The 22964-nt window shown below is 37.5% G+C and overlaps 1 long non-coding RNA gene across 6 annotated transcripts in view; it reads right to left on the minus strand.

Moving 5' to 3' along the window:
* The window catches only part of LOC106015617 (uncharacterized), a 91155-nt gene that overhangs the window by 38319 nt on the left and 29872 nt on the right, over nt 1–22964 (minus strand). For 4 of the 6 annotated variants that reach the window (XR_003501499.3, XR_005268626.2, XR_003501500.3 and 1 more), the window contains exon 1: nt 14478–14510. The exons of 1 other annotated variant lie outside the window; for it this stretch is intronic. This is a non-coding gene — a long non-coding RNA (uncharacterized lncRNA). Of the gene's footprint in view, nt 1–14477; nt 14511–22964 lie in introns of those variants that run through there. One more of the 6 variants, XR_011806386.1, reaches the window with a different exon arrangement.

Raw genomic sequence — 22964 nt, forward strand, 5'->3', positions numbered from 1 at the left:
TTAGTACTGCTAAGGATTGGCTATCATACCAAGTTCAAACAATTCAGTAGCCCTTTGTAGACAGGTTTCCTCATAAAATAAGTTGTGTATTTTCTATACAGAGAGAGTATATATCTCCCTGATTCTTGAACCTGTGAAATGTCATCATTATGGTGATCTGGACAGGTGACAGAGAACCATTTATTCCCAGTCTGCTGGGTGAGCTCAGTCTTGGTTCCCTCAGACTCAATCAGGTCTTTTGTGTTATAAAACAGGCACAGGAAGGCATCCATGAAGCACAAAGCCACAGGAAACCAGGCCTCATTAGTTCTAGTGTCAGTAAACTACCTACGAGTTGATGCATGCCCAATGGACTGGATAAGCAAACCTTTCCAAAGTTTATTTATGTCTTTGTTCTTTTCCATGTTAAGTGGCCCAATTACACATCGCAACAGGGGAGTTTAGTGCAAGCAAGCCATAGGAAAGTCAAGTTCTCCTCTAGTTTTGTTTTGCTGTTGGTTTTTCCCCACTTTTTTTTTTTTTTTTTTCCAGAGCTTAATTCAGTCACACTGATTATCCAAACTGCCTTGCAGCTTTTCCTGAAAATCATAACAGTAATTGCCATGCTGTGCACACCTTTTGATTGCTGTGTTCTTAAGCACAATTTGAAAGATAGATTACGGAAAACCTAAACATTTTTTATGCTTACAACTCAAAGTGGCACTAATAAATAGCCATAAAATAGTAATCTTACATCTATAATTTTTCATGGCAGATCCTTATGAAATCATTATGTAATTAATTGCTTTATCAGCCATGTGAAAGTCCAGGCAGGGAAACTGCATGATGAAATACAGGGCCAGCTAAAATGATAACCAACAATATTTTTTAGAGATATGTGCATAAATTTGTTTACTCTTACAGTTTCTATGCTGTTATGCCATTATAAGAGAGTTCTCCAAATAGTGAAATGGGTCCAAAAAGCATGATGTTAAATTCCAAGCACTGGAGCAGCCCTGTAGCAGAGTATATTAGATTATAGATAGGCAGAAAGAAACCAAATGAGGTTTAATAAGAGCAAGTGTAGAGTCCTGCACCTGGGAAGGAACAACTGGACATATCAATACAGGCTGGGGGACGACCTGCTGGAGAGGAACTCTGAGGAGAAAGACCCAGGAGTCCTGGTGGACAGCAGGTTGACCATGAGCCAACAGTGTGCCCTGGTGGTCAAGAGGGCCAATGGGATCCTGGCGTGCATTAAAAGGAGCGTGGCCAGCAGGTCAAGGGAGGTGATCCTTCCCCTCTGCTCTGCCCTGGTCAGGCCTCACCTGGAGTACTGTGTCCAGTTCTGGGCTCCCCAGTACAGAAAAGACAGGGATCTCCTGGAAGAGTCCAGCAGAGGGCCACAAAGATGATACGGGGCCTGGAGCATCTTTCCTATGAAGAAAGGCTGAGAGACCTGGGTCTGTTCAGCCTGGAGAAAAGAAGACTGAGAAGGGATCTCATCAATGTGTATAAACACCTGAGGTGTGGGAGACAGAGGGACTTGGCCAACATCTTTTCAGTGGTTTGTGGGGACAGGACAAGGGGTAATGGCCACAAGATAGAGCACAGGAAGTTCCACACCAACATGCAAAAGATCTTCTTCACAGTGAGGGTGATGGAGCACTGGAACAGGCTGCCCAGGGGGGTTGTGGAGTCTCCTTCTCTGGAGATATTCAAGGCCCGTCTGGACACCTACCTGGGCAGCCTGTTCTAGGTAGCCTGCTTTGGCAGGGGGGTTGAACATGATGATCTCTTGAGGTCCCTTCCAACCCCTTCAATTCTGTGATTCTGTGATATTAACAAACAAGAAGATAGTTAAGGAAGAATTTGCCATCTAAAAGCGACTAATGCTCTAATAGAACTATATTTTCCTTCATTTTCTGTGTTTCTATCCATCTTACACAGAATTTTGCACTGGTGCAATCAAATATGGAAACCAGCATTTATTGAGATTAATTTTAGACATATAGATCCCAGGTCAAAGCACACTGTCCAGGTTTCATCCTATAGCAAACGGAAAAAGAAGACAAACCAAGAATAAACATTATACTCAAATGAGAATAACTCTGATGCCCTCTGTCTTTTCTGACGAAGGGATGTAGACATGTGCATTACAGCACCCAGAATGCATGTCCTTGGGATTAATGAAAGGGCGTAGGAGTGATGGGTTATTTAAAAATACATATTTAATTCTAGCTAGACAGATACATACCAAATACGTAAAGTTTGACCCAGGTTTTACCTGGAATAGTTTGTTTTAATTTCTTTGATCTTCCTAAAATAAGAAACTCCATAAATCTCAAATAATAATCGTTCTGGTATGTTCTCTTTAGAACATCCAGTTTTATTTAGAGCTATAAATTTTAGTGGAGAAGAACATACAAGGCAATAAAATATTATATATGATTAAAAGCTCACGCTATCTTTTAATAAAACTTCTTTCTCCTCTTTTATTATTTTTTTTTTCTTACACAGCTTCAGAAGTTGATAAAAATAATTTGGACAAATTTTTGCTTCTTAATCTGACATAGTCTATTTAAAAAATATAATCTACATATATATAAAAATATGCTCAGTTATGAAGATACCTGGACCTAACTTGGTCCTTGCTTTGAAGTCAGCAAAGGATATGCAAAATTACGGATAACTTTAATTGGCAAGAACACAGTCCTCATGCTTTTCCTTAGGATGAGTAACACAAACACGTGTTTATGGACTACTTCCTTTACTCCGTGTAGTGGGACAGTCAACTTCCCCTACTAACTGACAACTGCATAATGAGCCTGTGCAATGCCAGCAATAGGCAGGTAAAAACAAGATAGTTCTTACTGTAAATTTGGCTTTAGCATAATCTAAAAAGAAATGGGAGCCAGCAATGTTCAACTAAAGTCTCCTGCAGGAAGAGAGAAAGTGCTGCATGATCAGCTAAGGGACCACAGATTTGCCTGGAAACTTTGGGAGCTGGACCAACAGGAACTTCTCATCTTCTGTTTCTGTCATTATAAGCACTGTTTTGTAACACTCTAACAAAAGATAATTTTATGGTTTTATGGTTGTATTTTGCCATCATATGCACTTATTAAACTTTCTGAAATCAACTAAGTCAGAAAAAAAGGCATTTTGATATAGCTGAGCTTGAAATCTACGTCAGCTACAGTTCATAACCTCATTATTCCTTTGAGTGTAGAACAAACCTTCCCATTCTCAGATTTAGGAATTATCCTGCTAACATCCCCAGCACTTTACCTGGCTCTTACAACTCTTTTCCAGATGTTACAGCTGTTATTACCATTTGTGTCACTTTTCCTCCAAAATTGCAATAGCCTGTTTTTATGTCAGTGGTAATATTTCTCCATTATTCATATGACATTTAGGTTAGAATTTGTCTCCTTTTGTTTTATCATTCCTTTGTAACATGCAGTTCTCCTTCTAGTGCCACCTTTACTTATACCTTGCTATTGATGCATGACCTACCTGGCTAAGAGAGTCATTTTTCTGCTGATACTTTAATTCAAATCTACCCATGGGTGGTGAATAATTTTAATTGCTACCAGCGGGAAGCTGGGCGTATTCCGACCCAGACACCTCTGTCAAGAAATGAATGGTCATTTGTGACACAGTGGAAAATAAAAGTAGCCGAGGGCATTATCTGACTTGAACCAAGCTGACAGATTTTTATAGTCTTATGTCTGGAGTCCAACAACCTATACTTAGAAAAATACACAGAGTATTATGGTTGAGATGAGAAAAGGCAAAGAAAGTCACTATCTAGATTAGTATGTACCACATGACCTCCAAATCTTAGGCGCAACTGGGAACATTAAACCAAATCTACATTGTGCCTGAGTTTTGGAGGTGTATACTATTTTTCACCCCCAAGAAACAGTTTTCTTGCATTTACACATTATTGCATAAACATTCATAGGCTTGTCATAAGTGACTTGGGATGTGACTTCTTTGTCTTTCACAACAATACTTAACTTTCTTAAAAAGCATATTTCCAGCATAATTGAGCATGTTCTGTCAGTCTTGTGGAGTACTATAATCAATAGACTGTTCAGATTTAGGAGCTAATTAGGATTAACAAATATTATGGAATCTGGACATAACTAAGTCTCTATATATGTTTCTCATCTATACATGTAAGTTAATAATAGTAAGTGCTTTCACTTTTGAAGAGCTCTTCACTGAATATTGGGAGTCTAAAAGTGGTGGGGAAACTCATCAGATGAGGATCTGGCAATTTGCCTAATGTCAGGAAGTAAAGTGATGTCAAAGAAAGGATATTAGAAAAATCTCATGGTTTGACGTGGTTTGACAAATGACCAATTCAAACTCTCATGTGCAGTAAGTGTGTTTGAAATACCTTCTGTAAAACATTCACACTGCTATGTTACCGATGTTATAGCGAAGTGTTATAAAAAGATGAGAGTCACAGAAGGCTCACCCCAGATAGACTGATGTGCTCAGCATCTTACAGGTGCAGCATGTACAGAAATAGGCACTGGTCTAAGCCTTGAAGTGTCTTAGAAAGCCACTCTGGCAGGTATACAATGCATAAACGAACCCAGAATAGCTCTATGCAATCACTGGCAAATTCACATCACAACAATCCCTGATGCGGTGCTACTAGTCTAATAAAACAGTATGAGACCATTAAAACAGTGCTGATTTCAAAAGAATTGGGTTTGCTCCTGTCCGGGCTTCCTACTCTGGGTGCACAGTTACTCCTCTGGTCTGAACAAGTGCCACATGTTCCCCAGTGCTAACTGTTTGCCACTTCTGCATTTCCCCAGTGGTGACACAGTTTTCCCTAGGCCATCAAGGCAGGCGCAGCAGCTAGGTTTTGTCAGTATGTTGCACAAACCAGCTATCTCGCCTTTGAAGCATCCTGCTGAATATATGGGTGTTATTATGTCCTGAACCTGGCTCCCCTGACAATTTTAGATGCTGACAGTTTCATAAAATCTTCCCTCCAACCAGCAGTGGTGTAAAACAATAATAAAAACAAATCCAAACCCTGATTGTATTGCAGCCTAGAGTAATATTGCAGCAGAACAATATTTTCTACACTTAATAAAAACATCCTTTCGATAGACTTTTGTACATCCTAAAAGGATAACATCCACAAGTATATATTGTGTGATATGTGTCAAAATCCTCACTGGATGGTATTTCTTCTTGTCAGAATGGCAAGAACATCAATGCAGGGAAATCTTTAGAGCCAAGCAGGGCACTGTTTGCTCAGCTACAAACCTACTTTCATCTCTCACAAGCACTCAATGCAAAAATATTCCATTGACATATCAAAGTCTACATGGGTTGCCAAAGGAAAATAAGGGTAGGAAGCTAGGGTGTTTGTCAGAGATAGGTAGAGTGAGATCAAGATGCTCTGCCAGTAGCTGACAAGCCAAAAGATTGGAGGTCAGCGCTAATAGCATGTGGTTTAGCTCTAAGAAGCCACTTGTCATAGAGCTGCAGTCTGAACATTGCCTCTTCAGTGCTCATTCTTTGTAAGAGGCCTGCTTTAAGCACAGTGATTTGAGCAGATGTTTGTGCATCAGGTCTGTTAGCTGCTCTACAGACAAAACCCCTAACCTCTAACCAGTAAATCATTTAGTTAGCTGAAACAGAATCAGGTTCCTGGTAAGAGGGTTTCATTTTCCACTTTGCTATCTACTAGTACAGCTGAAGTGGATTTTTCATGCCATTAAGTTGCAAACTTTGCTAAAGTTAGCCGGACTGTTTTGACAAGGAAGATTGTTGCCATTGCGTGCCCTGCTAGACCTTTACTTGGACATACAACTGTCTCCCTGCTTGGCTGACCTAATATACCAGTGTGGCACCCTGCCCCCCCCCCCGGAAATTATTTGTCAGCAGCCATTCCCACATACTCACACTGTGAACTCCTAAACACAAATGCAGAGGGGTTTTTATGCTGCCTGCTTGATTACTAATTTCTTGTTTGTTCTCAGCATGTCCCATCATTCATGAAGTAGGCATGTATTTGTAGAAACTTTCTAAGGAGGTATGAATGGATTACTTAATTTTATTTTTCTGGCATCTTTCCAGTGGTCTGCCTTGTTTTAATCAAAATGGGTGGAACACATATTGCACTTGCTCGCACAGCACTAAATCATGTTAATAAACTCACTGCAGAATTCAGTCAAATGTTGCAAAACTTAGTACTGACAATCTGTCAACACTCCAAGGCATTTTGCTTAACAGGATGTTACTGAGTGCTTTGCCCACTCAGTTTCATTTCTCAATTCATAAAGAAAAAATAAAAAAAATCACCTTGTTGTTCTTATGAGAATCTTCACATATGTCAAACTAATTTAAAAGAAAAAAAAATTGTAGCATTATCAAGTGTATGTTGCCCATGTTTTCTCAAGGATCAGTACAGTTGCAGGCACTTTCTGCTCATTTACAGTATCACACTTTCCTTAGAACAAAAGTCTACCATTCAACCAAGAAAGGAGAGTTTGGCTTCTGAAATAAAAATTAGTTAAATGAGAAAGGTGTTTTAGGGGAGGGCAGCTTTTCCCCTGAACTGCCAAATAAAAATCTTTGTTTTCAGCTAAGAGCTTCTTGACTGGAGCTGTGTGGATGTAATAGGAAGAATTAGCAATAACACACCCACAGTTACTGTGGTGAGTTCCCTCTCCCATGCTGACATGATGTTTGCATTCATTTTCAGTGCCCTTTTATTCTAACAAATTCATTGTCATCCATATTTTTTAAATTATGTCAAAGATTTTCCCATGAGTAGTCACTGCGAGATTAGCATCCCCTTTTGTTTTAGCTCGATAAACTGGGAAGCTTCCCTGCAGGAGCTGCTGGGATTTGGATGTGAGCCTCAGGGAGCAGCAATTATATAACGGTAGCCTCTCGTCTAGCTATACACAATTGATCAACCCAATTCCAATCATGTTTGCTGAGCTGCATGCAGAAATTGTATGTGATCATCTGAATAAAACATAATCTGAGTCTTTCCACAAATATTAGATGAGCGGGAAAAGATGTCAAATTTGCTGGATAAATTGCAGGGTGTGAAATATTCAATCAGCTTAACTTAATATGTATATATTATATATCAAATATTGATGTTGTTCAAGCTGCAAGTGGAGTCTGGCACCCAGGCAGACTCCCACAGAAGTGAATGGGTCTCTACATAGGGATATAACTTGCTGGATAAGGTTTTTGTTTGATATCTTCTAGTATTCTTAATATCAGCATGGTGACTAGGAAGATATTACAAGAATAAATCACTTAAAGAAAACCCTGTTCTAAATTATCATAGCAGTCTTAAAATATTAGTCTGTTCACATGCTTACTTCTTTAGAAGTCTACTGAAATGGGTAATATTCCTCATTTCTCCACTCCAAGAATAGTCACTTCCTCATGCTTTTTTCTAAGTACAATGGAATCTGCCCTGCCAATTACTTTTTTTTTTTTTTTTTTTTTTCCCTAGGAGGCTACTCTGTACAAACACCCCAGAATCTAAACAAGTGTTTGGTGGCTCTTGATGTAGACTTGCACAGTTCAGCAACTCTTACAAATTATAGGATCTAATCATGCTCATTAGAGTTACTCGAGGACCTAACGAGGGGGCACCAATTAGATCTTTGTGGTTCCATCTGTAACTGCAAAAGACCAGGGACCACTTCACAGCCATTCACATCTCACATCCCCATTTGAGGAAAAACACCTTTCTGTGTAAGAGATATATATCTGAAGGAGGTCACTGGTCTGTCTAATGAAATGGCTGTGGAAAATGCAGTGTTTGCAGAAAACAAAACAGGGTCCATTTATTTCTCTTTTAGAATCAGTGGGAGTCTTCTCCAGCAGTGTGGGAAATGTGACTTGCATAGAGACAGTTGCCATATGGTTACATCTACATTTACCTGTTGTTGTAACATGCTGTGGCTGCCCTCTCAGCTGTGTCTGAGCATAGTCCCTGTAGATTTTCCCCAGCTCAGCCCCGCTGCCTGTGCCTGATCCCCTAGCTACAGCCCTGCTGGGCAGCAGGGTGCTCAGAGGGGCATTGTCTCTCTTAGAAACCCCCTCTTCCCAGCTGGCAGTGGCAGTCGCAGCTAGCAGCTTTGGACACTTGCACAAAACTCACAGATTCTCCTTTTAATATTTCCTTTGTGTTAAAAGAATTATCCAGGATACCTTTAGCCAGGCTGCTTGGGTATGCAGACCCTCCTGTCCAGTTTTTTAAGTGGCACACAAGAGTGAAAACAAATGCATTAACTTCTTGCAGATTTAACAGTGTTTTGCTGCTTCTTAAACACATAGGTGTGGCGCATGCTCCTGTATGCAATTTTCTAGACTTTCGCTTGCTCCCAAAGTCTTTCTCCTGAGGCTCAGGGCTTCTCTTCAAAATCAAAAAACTTCTTAGATCAGCTATTTAGTCTAACTTTACTTCACCCCAAATGTAAATCCAAGCTTCAGATTTCCCTGTGAAAGCATATCCACTTCATTCTTTCTCCACCTCAGAGCTGACTGTGTGTCTTTCCAGGTTTATATTTCACCTAACTCACATATGGATTCATTTTGCTGTGTCTGGGAATTTGCCACTCCCAACCCACCACGCCCTGCAGAAAGACATTTCAAGAAAACTTTCCATACACTTCAGCTTGCCTGATGTGTTTTTGTTCAGTCATTAAGGTTTTACAATTGATTTTTAACCCCAAAGTTGTCAAAGAATGGTGAATTCACACTTATTAAGGCGGTTAGCTCATTATATTTGATTATTATAATTTTAATTATTTTATAATATATTATCAGCCAGAATCCCCAGATTATACATAGACAGATTTGTTAAATCGTCACAGAGGTACTCCTATGGGAATCATGTCAGGCACTTGGGGTTTTCTTAAGAAACACACTGCAGGTTTTTATGGTATTAAGAGCCAAGGGAGCTGAGAACAAGGAAAGTCCCCTGCTTACATTCTTACAGGGGCTAGATTGGGGGCACATGTGGCATTTGGCTACAAACAACCCTCTACTTTCATAAGGAATTTTAAAATAATTTAAACAATGAATCAACTCTCAATGTATTGGGTACTCGCGTAATTTTCTGCCTCCTTATCAGTGTGTTTTCTGCTAAAAACAACACAGTTCTGAGTTTTTCACTTATGTGTAACAAATTATATTATATTAAACAAAATGAAGATTTATGCCATGACAAAGGCTTTCAATAGTAATGATAAGAGAGATGTTAATTTAAGTTGAACATGCTCATCTTTTGGTGTTGTTTTATTTTGTTTTCCAACATCAAATTGGCGTGATTAAGATGCAAGGACCAGTGATTCCCATGCTCCATTTTGGATCTGTCTTTCAGGCTCTGTTATATATAAATAGAACTAATTACAGAAGAGGACATTGCACAGACTAGAAAAAGGATCAATACATGTATTCCCCTAAGAGTGCTCAACCATTAAACCAAAGCAGGAATTTCCCTAGAATTAAAAAGGCTTTCTGTTTTAACCCAAGAATCCTCCTAATTTTTCTGTGTTTTCTCTCTGCTTGCTAGCACAATGTTTTTTTATCATTATGATCAGAACTCTTAATATTAAAGGCACATTTTAGTTCCCCTTTTGTAATAGTCAAGGCATTACCTCTATGTATGACAAATCTTGCCTTTTTCTAGAAAGAAAGTCTTATTTTTAGTGGGATACAGTGTTAACACAACATATTAATCATAGTAAGAAGCCACGATCTCTCTGTAGCTAAAACTACATTTAAATCCAAATAACTCAATACAGATTTTGACTCCTGAGTAGACTCACTACTGCTTGCAAAAGCTACCAAGTAATTTCTCCAATTAACTTTGGAGTTCCTGATGAGATACCATGCTATGGAAAGTCACAGACGTCAGGCAAAGACCTTTTCAAAATCAGCCTCAAAATCAGCCCAACAACCCTGTAACAGATTTCCTTATATATATATATATATATAAAGGCCATGTCCATGTCAGAAAATCAAACCTAACCAAGACTCCTCCCCAACTCTTTGGCTGCTTATCCTGGATGGAATACATTCCAAATAAAGCTCCCTAAAATATTTAATTCAAATTTAGCCTTTTCTGTTGTTGCTGCCAGCCCAGTTGTGCTAAAGTTAGATTTAGCCATGATTAGACACTGATTTACGTATTCTACTGCCTTTTTACAATAGCACCATGAACAAAGTGACTTGGGAGGAGTTTTCAGAGGGGAAATTGCATAGGGAATATCAGTTATTACTGAATATGTAATGAGGATGTCTAGCAAGAATGCACTCTCTCAGCTCTGAGGCTACAACAGGCTCATTAAAAGTAAAAAAGATCTTGGCATTTAACGATGTTTTAAAAATGGTTATATTTTATCTTAAGTAGAATCATAGTCATTGAAATAGTAATGTATATCTATCACGCAGTCTACTGAATGCACTGCCTGCATACTGCTGTTTCCCTAGTTTGGCTGGGAAAACTTTTATAATATTGCCCTTTTTCTGATGGGTTGTATTCATGGAAAATTTATGTGCCCAGAATTCTGAATCTCTGCAACACTTGTTCTTCCATTTTGGGGTTTATCCCAATGTTATTTATTCTATCAAATTAAAGAACAATTAAGACATTGCATTTTTGAAGAAATACTCTCCTTTGCACACTATCATTTTATTTCTACTGAAGTGACATAGCTCTGGAGGAGCCTAGTGGCATAGCAGTTAAAGCACCCTGCTTAATATCCAGAAAGTGTAAGTCTGAGGTTTCCTCTGAATGCTGATGGTTGTTTCCAGTCAGCCTGGATAAAGAAAGGTTATCTGGGCATTTGGACTGTGAAGATGTAAGTAGCCAAACACAGTGCCATGCCTACAATTTAGTGATGTCTTTGGCCTTGAAGGTCTCTTTAAATCAGTGAAGGTCACATGAAGAAGAGTGAATCTGTTGGGCTCATTCCTCATTCTGCTTAAGGTGCTGGAGCTGTCCTGGGGTTCTGCTGGCCACTGCAGGTTCTGCTACCTTTGGTTCTGGGTCAGGCTTTCCCACTTTTGGAAAGATTAGGACATGAAACCAGAGGTTCTGGTCCTAGGGGCAGACATTTGGCTGAGATGAATTGCACCTGTGCCTTCAGATGTAGTCTCAAAACATCAGGAAATGAGCGAGGAGCAAATGGCTCTAAATAGCTCATTTTGGTAAAAAAAAAAAAAAAAAAAAAAAAAAAGAAAAAAAAAAACAAAACACAGGGGTCTTAAGATAATGTCTAAGCATTTTGTTTAAAAATTAAAATTCATGCTGGTATTTCTTAATATTTAATTCCCATTAAAGTGAAAAGGATAGATGTAGTTACAGCAATGGGAATGAGTAACTTCATGGATCTGTAGCGTGTTCTCATCTTGAACACTGCCTTTGGTTCTGGTTAACCTCTACATAAAAGTATAGAGTAGAAATTCAGGGACTCAGCAATGGGTAATGAGTGTGAGATGCATGCTACAGGAAAAGATACCTTTTTCAGAAAAAGCTCCAAAGATTTTGGACTGCTACTTCAGAGAAAAGATACAGTCAGAAAAAAAAAAAAAATGACAGTTTTATAGACAGTGCCATATATGTTACATATAGACTATGCTATGTTATCCAGCAGAAAACAATAAAATACTTTTATGAGACTATACGAAAATAATGGGAATTCCAGCAAAATCAAAAGATAACAACATTTAATGGATGTACTTTAAGCTAAATATTGTTTGCCAAGCTGTGAGGAGCCAATTAGCACCACATGTGTTTGAATCCAAAGTACAGAGTGTGCTCATATGGATAATTAAAACACACTGAGCACTAAGTTCAAAATTTTAGGTATGATATCAGTCCCACACACATTGAGGTATATGCAGATATCCGAGTGGCAAGAGAAAGCTATTTAGCCTCTGGGCAGATGGTTAAATAGCTTCTTGTTGACTGTTTGAAAATACCATGGTAAAATCCATCTCTGGTAGGTGAGAGAGCACACCCTGAGCTTGCTGGGCTGCTGGCCTGACTTGGTGCAGATTATCCTCAGCCCTCTGCCCCACAAGGGCACAATAACTGCTGGAGCAGCTGCGCTGCAGCCTGATGGGTTGGGCAGTCTCTACCACGTAAAAACTGCTGAAAATGCAATCAAGAGCTGAATTCAAAGCAGAAGGAATTAGGTCTCCCTAATCCACTTGTTTTATAGGCCATAATGAATCATTTAAAACATGAAAGAAATTTTGAGAATGAGCATAATTGCCAACATATCCCTACATAAAAATGTGAACAACAACTTGTTAATCCTAAAATTCCATTCGAAAGTGAAACCCTAGTGCACTTGTTCAATTAAAAATAAATATTGCAATACCGTCGGCAAATTCTTCCTTCATTCTCCTCATAAAATTGCATGTAGTGGCTTAAATGTTCTTGGCCTACATTTTACCCAGGGTAGTCAATACAGTATGTTCTGCCTATGAAGCAACTTCTTCCCACAATATAGTGACAGCAGAAAATTATTAACAAATGATGTGCCTGCTCATGCATACATGGATGATTGTAAGTATTTAACATTGTCCATTGCCCTAGTGAATCATTTCAACAGACCCAAATCTCAACTACTCTAAATTGGCACGGTTTCACACACACACAAAAAAAAAAAGTCATGATGTAAGTGTACAAGATGTGAATAAAGCAATTTCATATGCAGAGATAGGGAAATGCATACGATATTGCAGAAATATACGTGCTTAGGAAAACATAAGCAGCATTGAACATGCAGAGAAACACTTAGTTGTTTAATCTGTGAACCGTTAAGACTTTCATAATAAACAGTATATTTGCATCATAATTCAAGTTTTATTGCAACTTTTTGAACTCTAGATAGCTGTAATTTCCTTTTGTCTATCAGCCAGCAGGAGTTTTACCTTAGTTTGATATTTTGCAAGGAGTAAAAGAAAGAATGACTCGGATAATTGTATTTGAAGATGCTGTGTAAAGCTATTTTCACTCCCTAGAGGTAATGGTTTTTATGCCAAGCTTGAAGTTTTGAACTACAAAATAAAGTGTGCTAAATACTGATTTTATTAGCCCTTTAAGAATTTCACTTTGAAATATTGGAAGGAAAGAACATCATACTTTTTATATGTGTAATAAATCAACTTTAGAAAGGCAGATGCAATGAAATTATTTAATATTAGTAGTTTTCTTGGCCTTCCCAGAACTTCCCTCTGTGGTAACAGTTTGTGTTGTTGCCATCCCATATACTGTCAGATCCCAAAGTTCATATCACCCCCATCAACACAGTTTTCAGAAAGTCAGCAGACTACAGAGGCAGACTCAGGGAATTTGGAGTCCCTTTCAGAGATCTTTATATCAGAAACATGCATTAAGCTTATGATAAATGTTGTATATGTCATGAACAAGAATGGCTTATTCATGTACACACGCCAATAACAGCAACACAAAGAGCAACCATAAGGAAAGTGAGAGCTACCTATATATTTTTTTAAACCCAAAAAACAAAGACCATGACATCTAAAGGTGAATAAGACTTCTGGCCAGTTCTTACTTAATTCAGTTAGTTTTTCCATGTCTTTTATGCCTCAAAGATTAGGTAGAGCCCTTTTAATTCAAAGAGTTATTAGTGAATAAAACAGTCTGCCAAGGGAAGTAGTCGCTACAACAAGCATGGAACTGATGAGCATCTAGGGACTCTTACAACACTGGGTATATTTCCTGAAAGGGAAGAGATGAACCATATGGATGACTTTCACCATCCAAAAATCACATGCTCCACACTGCTCAGCCAGCATGGCATCTTTCCTAAACAACTCTTCTCCCTGCTCACTCTCATAAGCCCTTTCAAAGTCTCACAAATAGGACTAATCATCCTAGTGAAGCAAAACACTTACATGCTGAGTCAATTCGGTGTGCCTTCACAGTGAGGAAATCTAAATCCTTCAGCTGGAGATGATTGCACAGGAAATAATGATTTGTGTATTAGGTAAATTTATATCTGTGTTTGTTCACAAATATTCACCCGTGGACACTCACACACAATTTACTTCTACCAAATGTTGATTCTAACAATTCTATTAACTGTATTCATACTGACTGTGTCTCTGTTATTGTTATTCTTGTAAAGCACTTGTCACTGCATTTTATTTTATTTTATTTTTTGGCTTGTTTACATGACAGGGTGTCGTGGTTTAAACAAGCTGGCAGCTAAACACCACGCAGCCGTTCGCTCACCCTCCCCCCTCCCTCTCTGGGACAGGGGAGAGAAATGGAAAGTGAAGCCCATGAGTTGAGATAAAGACAGTTCAATAAGACAGGATAATAATAATAATAATAATAATAATAATAATAATAATAATAATAATAATAATAATACAATGGTGATAATAGTACTACTACTAACAATGTGTACAAACAAGTGATGCACAATGCAATTGCTCACCACCTGCTGACCGATGCCCCGAGCAGTCCGGCTCCCTCCCCCGGCTAGCCACCCCTATATATTGTTTAGCATGACGTCAGATGGTATGGAATACCCCTTTGGCTAGTTTGGGTCACCTGTCCTGGGTCTGTCCCCTCCCAGCTCTTACTGCACCCCCAGCCTGCCCGTTGGCAGGACAGAGCAAGAAGCTGAGATGTCCTTGGCTTAGTATAAGCACTGCTCTGCAACAATTAAAACATCGGGGTGTTATCAGCACTCTTCTCATCCTAAGCCAAAACACAGCATTCTACCAGCTACTAGGAAGAAAATCAACTCTGTTCTAACTGAAACCAGGACACAGGGTGGCTTCATAATGAAATTCTAGCAACCTTTGCAGCTGTATAGGTAATTCTGGTTCCTTTGGTCAATCTCAGTCTCTTTGTTTGTACTTAATAAGGAGTAGCACACCTCATTTCAGAAGGTCTACTTAGTAGTTGTCTTCCCTGCAGTACTAGCTCAAGTTATCTACATGCAGGTTAATTTCTTGAATCTGAACTCTCAGGTTGTAAAACACCACTTGAACAAAACAGTACTGTCAAAAACTGTGTGATGCTGGTGTAACTTCACCTTGAACTTATATATAGTGATCAAGCAGGCAAGTTCAGATTGAAAATTACAAACAAGATGCCTGGAAGGAGAGTGGGGAAGTAGAGGTAATGTACATGTAAGAGTTGTGTAAGGACCACCACTGCAAGAATGTGGCTGCATTTAGTACTAGATCAAAAGCAACAACAAGCTTCAAAAGGACATCTAAATGTTTTTTGTTTGTTTGTTTGCTTTTCTTACTGTTGATAAAAGAGTTTTTCAAGTGAGTTCAGTAGGATAAAATAGTCAAATTCTTTTACGCTTCTGTAACCTTCCTTTTCCTTGTCTCCCCATTGGGGGAACAGCCATTTATATTATTCTGCATTTGACACAGTGTTCCAAATCTGACAGACTTTATCACATATTTACTTCTTACCATTATTTCATTTTTCTTGTGTTTTAAAAGTAGTTGATAGGGAATTTCCTTCAAATTCTTGCTTCTGGATTTTCTTTTCTATTGCTGTAACAATAGTATGAATAAAAAGTAAGACAGCAAAATATTTCATCAGCCAAATAATTCATCATGGAGCTTTCATTTAAAAAATATGGAATACAATATACGGAAATTAATATACAACAGATTTTTCATAGGAAAGCTTAGTGAATCAGTCATAAATGAGACAGGATAAAAGAGATGGGACTCCCTCTAGAAAGTCCAGAATTTTTCTTGTACAGGTAATTGGTGCTGCTTCCTGTGAAATATCTGTTGGGTAAATTCAGTAGTAGCTGTCAAAAAATCACTCAAAGAAGTCAATGCAGGAGCCTTTCATTTGGGATGGTGTGGGTTATGTCTATCCTTGGGCATGATAAATAGTTCCCAGAAGTGCTTCAAACTCTAATTTGATATGGAAATCACAACTCCAGAAAAGTTTAAAGCTTCATATACTTCCTTGGTGATATCAGGTAGTTGGAGGGAAATAAGAAGGTGAGGATACCAAGGAAAATAAAGAGACTAATAAACAAGTTGCACAGTTTAGAGCCTGGGACAGAATGCAATTAACTAAGCATGTAAGTTGAATTAATACATAGATGATTCTAACATTCATTTTCACTTGCTACTCAGTACACATAATGATAATTTTAAGCAATAATTTGTTTTAAGAAGATAATATGAAGTTGTGTTTACCACTGGTGCAGAAGAACCCACCTGGACACACTTTGCAATTAGAATTTCTGTGCAATGGAGTGGAAGCCCGAAGACCAGGCCAAAGTAGAAAAATCGGTTATTTAACTCCAGCACATTAAAGACTTTGGCTTTGTGAGATTCCACAATGATTAAATAAAGAATAAAAAAGGTCCAACTAATCACGAAAGAGTGTCAAATGTTTTAGAAGAATCTTCTCAGCACTAGAAACAATCTCAAAAGGCCTTTGAATCAAGTCATCACTCTGATTTTGATCAGATGGCTTATCATTCTACAAAGAAACAAAAGGGACAGATGCAAAGATAGAAAGGCATAAAGCTTGACTATACTGTTCCGTAGTTCAAGTGAGATTAAGATTTTATCCTGAAATTCGTTGGCAGTTAGGACTCACTATTCTATAATTCTCTGTTTTATTTTACAAATTTTTCATGTATGTGTCCAGTGTATGAGATATTAATCAGTTAATCATGTTCAATCACTTAAAATCATTTAAAAAATATACTCTCACTTCTGGGGAGATACCACAAACTCATCTGAAACACTGACTTCATTGAGCTTAAGTACTTTCCAAAAGTTTCAGACCCCCCCATTAACTAATCCTTGAAGTTCATATTTGATATTTCTTCATTTTTATAAACTTAAAAGGTCTATACTGCAGAAAGCACTTCTGAGAACACATGTGACAATAGCTATAGACAGGAGAAAAGAAAATCCAGACTGGTAGAATTAAAATCATTCAGTTTTCAGAAACCCTAGTGTAGAAAATATTCCACAGGTTTTTGTACTAGTATGTGTTCTAATGATTATAAGGGAAAGCATATATGATGGTGCTGAAAACAGGTAAAGAGCTACTAATTGGTTTTTATATTTAACCACTGTTAGCAACTCTTGGATAATTAAAAAAAAAAAAAAAAATTATCTATACACTAAAAGTATTAATCACAGTGGGTAGAAGAGACATCATTTCACCTATGAAAATTTGTTTGTGCTTAGCAGTTACACTGCTACACTGCTTTTGCAGGAAAGTACTACCCAGCCCTTTCTATCCACTCCTCTTTTCTCTTCCCTTATGTTCAGCCTACATTACAGGTGGCTCAGAGATCAATGCAGACAGGTTTGCAAAGCTTTTTCTGACATACAGCTAAGGGAACTGCTGGCAAAGCTGTCAATAGAGGTACCTCCTGAAAGAGATGTCATGCAATTAGAACTCACAACTCCTTAGAAGTATTTGTTCAATTCCTTTTGATTTCTTTAATTTGCTTTCCTTAAGCAGTTCTACTAGGTATTGATTGCACTATAGCATGACAGTATGAAAGATTATCTGGGGGTAGACTAACAGTTGAAACAAAACATGTACTTTCTTGTCATTTTACAGTCTTAGACCTCCACTGATGTCAGTTTTTACTGGTAGGTATGAAAATAGTGGCTCCATAAGCCTCTGTATTGAGAAATGCTCTGAAAATGTAAACTAAAAACCTGAGGCCAGCTAGAGTTATCAGTCAGCTAAAATGGTGACAATAAAATTGTTCTGATAAGTATGGGGAAATGATGGGCAGGAGAACTTCTATGCCACCCTAACCTGGCCCAGCTGACTACAGCTTCAAAAAGCATAGTGTGAAACCCTCCCTTTGGCCTCAGAGCAAATAGCCATCTTTTGCACTTTTTGCATCAGTAAAACACTCCTTCTACAAGACAGAAAACTCATCCAGCCACCCCACTTCTTCAGTATTATTGTTAATTCTAATTATTTGGCAGATTTCAGTGAAGAATCTGTCTTTCACTTTACCCAGAATCTGCATCAATCTGTATATTAAAAATATTTATAGAACAAACATGCAAAGTGGGAGCACAGAAATTTGGGGTGAAAGGAACCTGTGGAGGTCTAGTCCAACACTATCTTCAGTGCTACATCAGGTCAGCCACAGATAATAGTGCTTTGCATGCTGGGATCTCATGACTTCTATTATACATAAAGTGCATACTTTAAAGCAAAAATTATTTGGGAGAAACAGACCCACAACACTTTCCTCTTAGGCTTACTGTAGTGTGAAGTTTTGGATCTTAATTTCACAAGCACTGAGAACCAGAAACTTTGATAGAAATAAATGGGATGTATAAGATCATAAAATATTTGAAATTATTGTTTTTTTGTTTTGTTTTGTTTTGTTTTTGTGTGTGTGTGTGTGTGTGTGTTTTGTGTGTGTGTGTGTTTTTGTTGGTGGTGGTTGTGGTTTTTCCAGTGAGACTTTTTTACCTAGAAATATCTGATGCTTTGGTGTTATGATAAAATGACATTCTAGCATTGTTATTTTCTATTGCCATGAGTAGGCATAAATGAGAAAGAGATGGAAAAGACCTCCACATCTGTAATTGTCTGACTTCCAATAGCCAGTGAATACATCACACTGTTCTGTGGGAAACATGTCCAGGAAAAAAAAAAATGACTGTGAAGTTGGTCTTTGAAATGGACATAAGTAGAAGAATTTTCTTTGAAAACATTTAAATGTTTATTGCTCAGCAGAAGCAGATAAGGCATTGGATACCTGAAATTTTGTACAATCATTTTATTTTTTTTTAATCTGGGAAGATCCTATTTGTTTTAAGGGTACTGCCAGATCACTGTAAATTCCTGAGATTGACAAAAGTCACAAGAAGGCTTCAGGTATATCATGACTTACAGTCCTTGAATGTAAATCCATTGGTTCTATTTAGGAGTATTTCTCAGACTGTGTTTGCATCTCCCTTGGAGGCTGCAAAGTATTAGAAAAAACAATGTATATCGAAAACAGTTCATTTTTTCCTAAGGACTGGGAGGATATGGAGAAGCTGATATAAGTACTAGATGAACCGGGACAGCTGTTAACTGTATGCAACTGCTGTTTGATGCTACCCTTACAAATGTTGGCACCTCCAACAAGACCCTGGTCTCCATCCCTGAAGGAGAGCTGAGTTGCTGCAGTCTTCAAGGATTCCATAGATAAGTTAGGATAAAGACACTTCAGAAGAGGTCAGGGAAAAAAGTCCAGAGCCTTACAAAATGCTGACAGGACACAATGATTTCAGAATTTAGCCTATAATTTTACTTACATTTCCCTTGTCTTTGAAATAAATCCACTTCTATTAAAACTGTGAAGTGATGAAAAAATTGCCATGTTCCAAATCCGAAAGCTCATACATTAATCAGTGCTTCTGGTAGGACTGTCATTGGCATATACGATATGACAGATAAGAAAAGCTTTTGAATGCATCTTCAATGCAACAGTAACTTAATGTTCTCAGTAACCAATTGCTTATATCTGGTGATGGAAATGGCATTCTTTTGTATCTCATCACTGGTATACCTCTTAAGCAACATTATACTTTATATTTTCTGTGAATAAGATTATAAATTCATGGCAAATGAAAGTGAAGCCTTTATATTACTATTATTTATTCATTAGTCTTCTATGGATTTAATACCCAGAGACAGTAGATACTTTACCAACACAGTATGACAAATGCCTGTCAGAAGACTTTAGCATCTAAATAAGCAGTGAACAGAGAGAAAAGCAGTAATATTATGTTCCTGGTTTCTACATCATACTATGCATAATAAGTTTGCATACTTTATTGCAAACCTAAAAGATAATAGGTTGGTACATGACAACATGGTGCTAAAATGGAAATACAACTTAATTATATGTAAGGTTTCAAACAATTCATTGAGGTGGAGTAGCACAGATTGACACAGAAGTCACAGTAGCTCTTGCAGTAGTGTTATGCTGTCAGTGAGGGCTAACAATTTATTCCAGCATCTCTCTACTGTTTTGTGTGTTTCTTAATACTCCTATAATGTGGGTATTATATACTGCCTGTATTTAAGCATGTGGGATCTTCAGGAAATATCACAGAATTTTAATTCCAGATATCCTTTCTTAGACAATAATTCAAAGTCTTTTAAAGCAAAGTTTTTAAAGTATAATATAATGTATAAAGCATGTGACTAAGATGGTTTTTGTTTGTTCATTTGTTTGTTTTCCCCACTTAGGACAGAGGTTGAGTCTTAACTTAGTTTAAACCTGTTGGTTTTGCTTTGCTTTAACTGCTGGTTTCCTCCTGCAGTGAGGCTACAGTGTCAGGGATACCAGCTTCAAAGCGTTGGTATGCATGCAAGGAATGGCTTCAGTTAGTACTTCCAGTGGATGAAGAAGTCAGAGAAGCCTGTGTCATATGGTCTGCTTTTTTTTAAGCAATTTAAAAAGGAATAATAATAAATGCTAATTCATTCCGTGTAGCTCCATAATGGATTTCACCTCATTTGCTGTTTTCAGGAAACAGATGTTTGGCTATGAAACTTGCCTACCTATGTCCAGCATTTACAGGTGCATAGCAAAATTACTCTTTAAACCTGAAACCTGATAAATGTTTGTATTTTAAAAAGAACAGTTGGGCTGGAAAATGAGTCAGCCCTTAGCTCAATTATCTGAAGATGGAGGGGGAATGACTTTTTCTCTGCCTCAAGTTAATCTTAGGAGAATCTTCTTCCTTTGAGAAGACTAGCAACTGAATTTTTCCTGTGTAAAAAGGATTTCTAAAATGAATATTTAGCACTTAATGCAAGATTAATATTTTCAGTCCTTTAAGTGTTCTGTTGAAAGGTCTTTAGGTAAACTTCCTGAAGATTTCTAGTCAGTTTTCAACAATTCCCTTCCATAACAATGCTTCTAAAAACCTGAAGAATATAAAATGGGATTTCCTTTCTGGGGGAGGAAATTCATTGATACAAAGTACATTACCGGGGATGTGCTAATGTAATGTTACAGAATGGTATGCACAAATATATACATAGCAAAATCATAATTTCCAGTTACATTTTACAGGCCTTCTCCTTTCAGAATGGCTATATTTTATAATTTTAAATTCAAACACAGTGGAAAGCCTGTAGAATGGGAAAGTGGTTTGCTTAGGCTAAGGGAATGAAAACATTTCTAGATCAGTTGGTAGCATCTGCCACTAATAGAGAATTACGGAGTAAATTTCCTCAAGGACAGATTATTTCCTAATTGTCCATTTTAAAGGCTCTTCTTCTTTATGGTTGGCATTTATGTTGTGGTAGTTCTTGCAGATTGAACTAGTACTGCATGCTGAGCAGACACACAGGAAATAACTGGTGGCAAAAATAACAAGTAATCAAAATAACAGGGTGCTGAATGACAACAAAAAAGTTCAAATCCGTGCTATAATTTCCACAACAATTATTTTTGTTGTAAAATATTGAGACAGTTAAGTGACTGTTAGTAAACACCAGAATTCTCTGTAGCTCTTCATTCACTGCTGTAATACAGTCTCCATCATATCAGCTTTTAAGGACTTCCAGATTATCTCAGTGCCCCAGAATTATTTTGGAATAAAATGTCTCTTTCTCCTTTTTAAGTCACAATCACCAAGAAAGTTGTGGTCTATCCATTCTCATAAAAATAAAGGATATTTTGTGCTTTAACTTCATATCAGAATTTATTTTCTCCTGCTATACCTTTTCCACAAAAATCTATCAGAAGGAAAATTTTGAGTCAATGTATGTGGAAAAATAAAATAAGTGCTTCTTTTCTTTCACTGTTGCTATGGTCTTGTTCTGATCTAGGAGGAAATGATGGAAAAAACATAATAAATTAGGTCAGCTAGCTATATAATCAAGTGAATAACTATAAAAAGTTACAAACAATAAGCATAAGGATAAAGGGTTATGTACACATCGGTGCATTAAGCCCTAAAAGGTATTTTCCACTTTGCCAACAGGCAATGTTGCAAGTGTTTCTTCAAATGGATTACGCTAATCTGAAGTTAATATGTGAAATGAGAGAAAAAATAAGAAATTTCTCTACAGAGCCTACAACTGGGTAAGATAAGAACTACAGATATAAAGTTTAACCCCTCAAAGGTTCTGATAGTGTCGTAAGAATGAAGAGTCTATGTACAAAGGAACAATCAAAACTGAATGTATTGATTATTTTTCTGCAAAGGAGTATTTAATTGTAAAGGATGAATGCAATGAAACTAGAGAAGGCCAGTTCACTGTTTGTTACTAACCTTCTGATGTGATTTTTACTTTGCCTAATGATGCATCTCAGTAGCTTTGGACTTTTTCTTTGTAGTGGCTGCACTATTCTGTTTGCCTGATTTTGTTCTTTTTTCATAGACCCTTCTGCTTTGCTTGCAGGAATTTAATTATAAAGGGAGATGCACTGGGAAGATTCAAAGAGGGAAGTATTTTCATTTGCGTATGAGCTACAGTCATTACTTTCTCAGTGGATTGTACATCATTTCGTTGCTCTTTCATAAAAATGTGTTTCAAAGCCCAGCGTGTTAGACTGACCTGCAATGGGTTTGTCACTCCTGTGCAGCTATGTTTGGGTATTCAGGTTTCCTTTTGGTATTTTTTAAACCTAACTTTAAGCCTGTGTTTTACTTCATGTGTATTTAGAGAAAGGCTTCAGTGTGGATCAGTACTGTGATGAATCAATACTTCAGTGCATGCCTAATGTATTTATTAATTTATTTATTTGAATTAGATTTGCCACATACTTCATGCAAATGGCACAGTTTCTCATTTCAATTACCTCAAGGTGTGGCAAAACACATTGCTCCTATCTTATTCATTTTTTTTTATACAACAATCATAACTTTAAATAATCACCACTATACTTTGATCCATAGCCTGGCAATGTTCTCATGGGGGTGCA

This window comes from Anas platyrhynchos, chromosome 1 (genome assembly GCF_047663525.1).
Source record: "Anas platyrhynchos isolate ZD024472 breed Pekin duck chromosome 1, IASCAAS_PekinDuck_T2T, whole genome shotgun sequence".
In the NCBI taxonomy this organism is placed as follows: domain Eukaryota; kingdom Metazoa; phylum Chordata; class Aves; order Anseriformes; family Anatidae; genus Anas; species Anas platyrhynchos.